The sequence below is a fragment of the Gossypium arboreum genome, chromosome 7, assembly GCF_025698485.1.
Source record: "Gossypium arboreum isolate Shixiya-1 chromosome 7, ASM2569848v2, whole genome shotgun sequence".
Taxonomy (NCBI): domain Eukaryota; kingdom Viridiplantae; phylum Streptophyta; class Magnoliopsida; order Malvales; family Malvaceae; genus Gossypium; species Gossypium arboreum.
In genome coordinates this window covers 54,495,940-54,505,311 of record NC_069076.1, presented here as the reverse complement: position 1 = coordinate 54,505,311, position 9,372 = coordinate 54,495,940, and positions in this window count along the sequence as shown.

Below are 9,372 nucleotides of genomic sequence, written 5' to 3'. Positions count from 1 at the left end.
ACCGAAAAAGTGTGTTACCGAGCCTCCATCTTAGTAAATCGAGTCAGTAAATAATTATTAGGAGTAATTACGAGTCTAATAGTGTGTTTAATTAGATTTTTATTTAGTGAATTTAGCTTATAAAGTAATTAGGACAAATGATCAAATTGAATAAATAGTGAAAGTCTAATTATAGATTAAAAGAAAATAAAAGGGCTAAAATGGCAATTAAGCCATTTAGCATAGTTGAAGCGGCATAAAGGAATAAAATCTAAGATTTTATTTATTTTAATTATATAATTAATGATATTTAAATATAATTTATATTATATGAATTTATGATAATTAAATTATAATGATATTATATTATTAAATAAATCAAAATATGCCAATTGTATGGATATGATAAAATACATGTGTAATATATGTATTTGTACATTTGTAATATAATTGTATATATTTTCTTAAATTTTAAGTAAAAAAAATTTATTAATTATATTATTATATTATAAGAATTTTTATTTGATAAATTAGTTAGATTAAGACAAATGTAAGGTTAAGATATGGTAACAAATGTATTAATTATATTTGTTATTAAAATAGATATTTTATAATTATTAATTAACTTAAATATAAAATAAAGTAAATGAAATAAAAAGAAAAGAAAACACAAAACAAAAGAAACAAAGCTAAAAGTAACAGATGCCATTTCAAAACAGAACAGGAAAGGAAAAGGAAAGAAAGAAGAAAGGGAAAATTAAGGTTTTAAAGCTTGAAGTTTAATTAGTAAGTTTAATCAAGTCATTTTCTTATAAATTTGATATTTTTGGAATCCTAGAGTGAAATACTCTTGGATTTAAGTTGAAATTTTGAAAGTTAATAGATTTTTGAGTAGGTTTATGTTGAACAAATGATGGAATTGGGGGTTTATTTGATAGAAATTTTGATTGGAATTGAATAAAGGATTGAATTGTAAACTAAGCTATAAGTTTTGAGTTTTAGGGATTAAATTGAAATAAATTCAAAATTATGAAAATATGATAAAAATTAGATAGTTAAATGTGAGTTTGGCAAGAAATTGAGTAGCAAAAATGTATGAATTGAGAAAGGAAAATATATAGGTTTTAGTTAGGATTAAATTGGAATTAAAGTAAAAGTTAGATAAAAATTTCAGCAATTAAATTGTGTTGTGTTAATGATTGTGAAATTATTTTAATTGTTTGTAGCTAATATCGAGCCTGAATCATCGGCCCAAAAAGGAAAAGAAAAGATCGTCGAGGATTAAATCCGAAAAGAATTCTGGTTTATATCACTATAATTCAAACTTTATCATTATTATGTGTTTAATTTACTAATTATGTGTGGTAAGTATTTTATGGTAAGTGTTTAGTAAAATGATAAATTTATGATTGGGTACTGAAATTGAGACTGATACTGAACTAAATTATAGAATACTGAATATTGTTTTGAGTACTAAATTGAATTGTGAAGTTACTGAATATTGTTATATGTATTGCATTGAACTGTGAAATTACTGAAGTAATGAATCACAGCAATACTGCGAAACTGATTGAAATAAGGAATTATATTTGATACTAAACTAAGATGAAAATTGTATTGAAAAGTGAATTAAATACCCTATTAACTAGTCGGGCTAGTCGGATATAGTTGGCATGCCATAAGATATGGAAGAGTACAGGTTTTTTTCGGCTTACTGATCAGGCACTTATGTGCAGACTACCTTTACTGTTACCATTACTGTTACCGATTAGACACTTTGTGTGTTGAATACTGTTACCGCTACTGTTATAGATTCAGCACTTTGTGTGTTGAATATTGTTATCATATCATATCGCTACTCATTCTCGACATCGTTTAGGTACTGTGTACCGTTAAGGCGTAATGTGTCGTACTAGTGTGTTGGTTGGAATTTGTGTATCCGCCGAGTCCGAGTCAAGTTAATAGGGACAAATAAAATAAATTTACTAATAAAACTGAATTTGAATGATATGGCATATGTGAAAGGTGAGAATTGAAATAAAGAAATAAGAATGGTATATATATATAATCAAATGATAACATAAAAAGATTGATTTTTTCATTAAGTGATGATAATTGTAATGTAAAAGTATGTGTGTAATTTAATGTATTTAATTATAAATTGAACTATAGTGATACCACTGAGTATATGTGTAACACCCCAAACCCGGCCCAGACGTTATGGCCGAATCTGGCGTGTTACATTGAAGTGTTTTAGCGAAAAACGTGTTTTCATTGAAAACTCTTCTTAAAAAAAAACCCTAATTAACTAAAAAAGAAAAACCTTTCAGTTATGAAAGCATTGTTTAAATCATTTGATATTTTAAAAAACTTAGTTGCGGAAACGTAGAAAACATACTATAATTTAAGAAATCCATGTTCAACTTCTCGTAATTACAATGAAAATAATAATAATAATTCAAGTAGTAATTGAAAATCTTATTGCAATCTGGTCTGAACAGACTTAAAAAGAAATAAAAACTTAAATTCTTAAAAAAAACCAAGTCCGAATTATCTTGCTAGCCGAACACCCAGAGTCCCTCCAAACATCAAACCTTCTACTGAGCATCACCTGAAAATAAAATAAAAGAGGGAGTGAGTTTTTTCAAACTCAGTGTGTACAACCCTCGGCAAAAACAAGCATTCAAGAAAAAAAAACATCATTTATCAATCATGCAATGCAATCCTATCCAAATTATCCATCCACTACACACTAGCTCCGTCCCCCGTCACACCATGTGGGGATATAAATATCAACCCACCCATTCCACACACCATGGTAGCCCGATTGCGGAACTACCTTCATTTACATATTGGGCTTTAAAAGCCGTCGGCGGATCCATGATTGTCAAGCAACCATGCGATCCTCATATACTTCCTCCGTTCCATAATCCCCAACCCTTATGCAACCTAAGCAGAATATCATAAGTATGCAGCAAACATGCATGTCACATTTATAAAACTTACATTTAACACCTAGGAGTAATTTGGTCATTTTCGCCCGTAAGGGCATTTCGGTAATTTTCCCTAGATATGGATTTCACTTACCTTGGCCCGCAAACAAATCCCGAGAGCTAAGATGAACTTATTATGCACCAGGTAAGATTCCATAGAAAAGGAGGTGAGTCATTAAGACTGCTTAAGTACTAAGCTCTCCCTAGATCCAATCCTAGACATGCATATACCCGTTGCCACACCTTAACCCTATGACTTGTCCACGATCTCAATTAATTAATTAAGTTTTATATAGTCATCATATACTAGGCCCAATACCCCTACATACATGCATATGGCCCACTGGGCCCAATCTTATTCATATGGCCCATCTGGCCCAGTTCATATTCTTATGGCCCACTAGGCCTAATTCACATACATATGGCCTATTAGGCCCAAATCATATTATACTTATGCTCACATACAAATTTCCTAACACATAGCATCACTTAACAATCTTTGCCTATTATGGGTCCAACAGCCCATCAGGCCCATTTAGCCCATTCCGGCCCATTTGGCCAATTCTCAACCCAGGTCCACGGAATTTCCTGTGAGCCTCAGGCAACCTATCGGTTTCTTCTCCATGAGTGTTCGTGCACTCTGTGACTACCGTAGCCCAACTTTTAGCTTTTCGACAATTCGACTTTTCGGCTTTTTGGCTTTTTGACATTTCGGCTTTTGCCGATTCATTTTGTGTGTGCAGTGTATATACACACCTGGTAAGCAAGCGTGCTGCGATTCCTTTAGTCACCAACCTACAAACGATATCACCCTTCCATTAATCGCATGCTTAATACATATCCTTACTAAAACCGAAACCTCACTTTAACCTTACCTTGCGCGATCAGCCCTTTCTTAAATCACTAACCACGATCAACTCCTAGATCTGCACCAATCTTAACTATTAAAACTAGAATAATATGTGACTCGTATCCAACACAAGTCCCATTACCTTAACTATGAACATTCGGGCACCTTAGCCAATGAGAGTTGAATACTTACCAAAACCGCAAACACCTAAAGAGCAATTCGACAGAGAGCTAAGATCCGAGATTCGATACTAATTCCCTACCAAAATTGATTAGAAAGAGTGAAGGACAATAATCGATACCTAGCAAAGAAAACAGATTGGAAGAGCAACACTTACACTAGATTCGGTCAAAAAGTATTCAGCCCTTGGGAGATTTGGCTTTTCAGCTTTTCAAACTTAGTATGGTGAATAAGGTTTATTTGGTACAGATTAAAGAAGAAGGGTAGAAGAAGAAATCGACTAAGTGAAACAAAGAAAATTGTGTAGAGAAGAATAGAAATCTGCATGAAGAAAAGAAAGAAAAACAAAAGGGTTTTTGGCTTTTTGGATCTTGAAAAGAAAAGGGTTTTCGGCTTTTGGAGAAAGGGGTTTATGGCAACAAGGTGAAGAAGAATTTCGGTAGTAGCCTGACAACCCTGTATTCAGCCCCTATTTATAGCCCTTATAGCTGAATTTTCCATGCCCAATTCCCAATTCGACTTCATCACTTCTCCCTTCTCATCTCCTTGTTTTTCTCCCTAATAACCCCTTGATTTTTTCCTTAATTTTTTCTTCTGAACACTCCCCTTGGAGTCCATCTTCACGCCACTTTCATCCTTCTAGAAGGCCAAAATTAAACTTTTAAAAATACTAAGCTAGGATTCGAACCTTGGATCTCCTTGCTAGCTACTAACGCCACCTCCCTACTTCCTAAGTGGAGTCACTTAGCCACTCCTCCACAAGGCTTTTTGATGCTATTTTCCCCCTATTTTTATTTAAAAGCCCACCTACTTGCCAACCTTGATTCTTTTAATAATTAAATTAAAATTCCTCCACCATAAAACTCGAACCCAGAACTTCTCCAACATACCTAGACACTTCAAATTCCTTAAACCCTTAAAGCCAACATGTCATTTGTCATTTTCTTGCTCACTTAAAAATTTTATGAGACCCATAGCCCAAAGCCTAATTCATCTAGGCCCAAAATTCAGAGTGTTACAATATGCATACTCAGTTTACGGTTGTTTCCGTGCACAGGTTGTAGAAGTCAAGTACTGAACTAGCATCTAAAGCCAGACCCGACTTCAACAAACTTTTGGTGATGCATATTTTCTTTTGGTAATGTGGCATGTACATAGGATGTGTATAAAAGTTATTATGTTTTGAATATAAATGGTTAAAAATGTTAGTATTACAAGTCTAAGAATTATAATGAAAGAAGTTTATCCATTTCAATTTAATTAATACATTGATAAATTTAAATTGATATTATATTGATTGAGTTTGATTAGAAGGTATTTAGAATACAAAATGAGTATGTGAAATGAGTTGGTTGAATTGGTTATGTTTGAAATGGATACGGTTTTAATTGCAGGGGGTTTTGTGTAAAAATAAGCAGAAATGCTGTCGAAATTTATATATAAAAAAAAAATTCGGAGTACTTGAACGAGTCCCGTTTCACTTTTAATACATGTTTTAGACTTCGAGAGTTCATTATAGGGACTTATTTATTAAATTATACTATAAATGTTATTTTATTTGTGAATTATTCGTAAGTTGTCTGATTTGTCCGATAATGCCTCGTAACCCTGTTTCGGCGACGGTTCGGGGTTAGGGGGTGTTTTATTTGTCCATAAAAATAGAAATTGGGTAAATTTCTGTAAAAGGACCTCTAATTAATACTCCATGTCAATTTCATGCTTAAGGCTTCTAGAACTCACATTTTGCAACTTTTGCAATTTAGTCCTAAATGTCAAATTGGACACTTTATCAATGAAATTTCTTCATGAAATTTCCACACAAGCATGCAATCATATTATAGACCTCCTAATAATCATAAAATAATTATTTTTACTTCGGATTTGTGGTCTCGAAACCACTGTTCCGACTAGGCCCTAATTCAAGATGTTACACAATTTCCATAAAATTATGACCAATAATTAGAATTATTACATTTCATTACAATTTATATTTTAATAGGTAAATATATTATGTTAAAATAAATTTATAAATTATAATTATAATAATTCATGAAAAATTATTGCAACACAACCATAATTATAGTTATAACCATAATTAATATATTAATAAATAAGTTATTAAATAAAATAATGATTATAATTGTAATGTATAATATCTACTAGTTCACTATTAAAGTAAATATTTTTATTAGTCTTAAGAAAAAAAGCCTAAATTGATTAGAATAATAAAAACAACGGGCAAATTCATTCAAAATTTGAGATTATGCCCATAATATAAGATTACCAAAGAAATAAGCTATAATAAGATTACACTCTATATTACAAGATGGTTGAAATGTTAAAATCCAAATACTGTAATCTCATTCTGAAATATAACATTACCCAACTTTCATAAGTTTTCATTTCAGGCACCACAAATAAAATATTTGCAAATTGGGCACTATTGTTAACAACCATTTCCATTTTAGTCACCTAACTTTAATAAATTTTCATTTTGATCACTCATTTTATCTTTTTAAAAAACTAATTTTATTTTTTTTTCCAAAAAAATTGAGTTTTTATAGGAAATTGAGTTATGCAGCTACGGAGATGAAATTCAAGGTTTTCCCTACAATTCAATTCTCTATTAAACCCAAGTTCTTCAAAAAACTATTTTTTTCTTTTTACTGAAAAAAGCTAAAAATTAATTCTAGAAAAAAATAAAAGGAATTAAAAGATAAAAAAATTCTTATAAAAACCGAATAATTTTCTATAAAATCCCAAGTTTTTCTCTTTTCTTGGGAAAAATAAAATTAATTCTAAAAGGGAAAAATAAAGAAAATAAAGAAAAATAGTTTTTCCTATAAAAAACCCAAATAGTTCTCTATAAAATCCGATGTTTTTCCTTTTACTAGAAAAAATAAAACTAATTCTAAAAGAGGAAATAATAATAAAGGAAATTAAAAAGATAAATTTGTTTTTCCTATAAACACTCAAGTTTTTCTTATAAAAAGCTTAGGAAATTTCTTATAAAACCTTAGGTTTTCCTTTTTTAGGAAAAACTAAAATTATCATTTTTAAAAAAATCATTTTAAAAAGATAAAATAAGTAATCAAAATAAAGATTTATTAAGGTTGAATGACTAAAATGAGTGTACAACAACCCCGAATTTTGTCAGTGATCAAAATGAAAATTTATTAAAGTTGGGTAATTAAAAGAAAATAATTGTTAATGATAGTGTCCAATTTATAAATTATTTTTATTTTCGGTGCTTAAAATAAAATCTATGAAAGTTTAGTGACCAACTACCCTACTTATAATACATATAATAAAACATATAAAATTATTTCAAAAGTAAAATATATAAATTTTTTATAATTATATTACATAGAATAAAATATATAATGTTATTTATTATTAGATAGAAAATAAAATATTAAATATATATTTGCATTCAGGTCAGGTTATGCTCAAGCTTGAAAATTTATGTCTAAGGTCCAACCTTGTTTTAAAAATGATATTGGTTTTTTTTTTTTACTCAAGCTCAGTTTTTTATACCAAGCAATTATTTTGAGTATCATATTTTTATCTAAACTTTCAAATCATGGATCGGCATTCGAGTTTTAACGAGTAATTCCACTTTTGAGGAAGTCATGTCCAGTGCAATTAACCTAATTAATTATTCACTTGAAAATGATATTACACATCTTAACTCATTCGAACCTATAATATCTAAAAATTTATAATAGGGTTAAATATACTTTACCTCTTGAATTTGACTACTTGCGCTTAGTTGGTATCTATATTTTTCTATAGACCTAATTAGTACTTAAAGTTGGGTTTCATCACACACTTTGATACCTTTATAGTAATGTGGTTAAAAATTAATAATGTTGAACTAACAAGCAACCAGACCATGACACATGACAACATCTAATTATGACACATAGCAAATATAAAAAAAGATAAAATATTTAAAAGTATATAAATTCATAAAAAATATAATTTTTCACATCCAAAATGAGCTTGAATAACCATTTATCTATGTTTATCTAAATCTAGGAAACATTTTGTTTAAATTCATTTCAAATGTGCTTTTAGTAATTTTATATATTTTAAAATTTTAATAAAATATTAGGTTTTGTATTATTATTATTATTTTCAAATTAAAAAGATATAAAAGTTAAAATATAAAAATTAATAATTTTTTTATAAATGTATGAAGAATCAACCTAAACAAGTTTTATAGTAATTTTATATATTTTATGTTTTTTATAAATTTATATATTTATATTTTTTTTGTAAATTATAAATTATAAATTTTATGTATTCTTCAAAATAATAATATAAAACTTGATATTTTATAAAACATAAATATATATTACTAAAAAACATGCCTAGAATAAATTTAGACAAATATCGTCTATGTTCATTGTATTCTGAACAATTATTTGTCCATATTATTTCTTGATGCAAAAAAGTTTTATACTTTATTTTTAAAATATTTGTATATTTTCCAATTTTATTAAAACTTACATATTTTTTAATTTGAAAATAATAATATGAAAATATGTTATTTTAAGTAAATAAATAAAATTGTTAAAAAAACAAACAAACATTTAGAATGAATCTCATCATATAGTTGTCTAGGTTCACTTTTTATTAATTCATATTTTTACTTCAAAATAATAATATAAAAGTGAAATTTTATAAAGGAAAGTAAAATATATAAAACTAATAAAAATATAGAATATATATGACAAGTGATTGCCTAAATTTAGATGAATCTAAACAATGATAATGTATATTTTTATTAATTGATATATTTTAAAAATTTTATTATTTTTATTTATATTCGTCATGTATCATAATGTGAGACTAACACTAATTACATGTAATTGTTGTTAATGCCATATCATCATTTTCTAATGACGTTAATGCAGAGATATCAAAATGTAATTGACTCTAAACTTAAATATTAATTAGATAAAAATAAATATCAATTAAATATAAATAAACAAATTGAAAAGGACAGTACATATTAACTATGTATAATAACATTAGTGCGATTTAAAATAATACTGGATTTAAAGACAATCACAAGAATATAAAAATTAAAAAATATAGTACTGAATTAATTGATAGGGTATTAATTAAAATTCAAATGAAAGTTGCTTTTCATATATAAAAGAATTAAAATTAAGGCTCGGTTATCGATTTAAACTCGAATATCAAAAGGCATAATCTGATATGATGCAAACACAGCAATTTATTGGAATATTCGACTTAAAATTCCCCCGTAAATATAATTTATTCACTTTCTTACCAGGAAAAAAAAAATTTAAGCTGGGTTTCCTTTCTTTTTATGTCCCTCACATATCCCTATGTTCT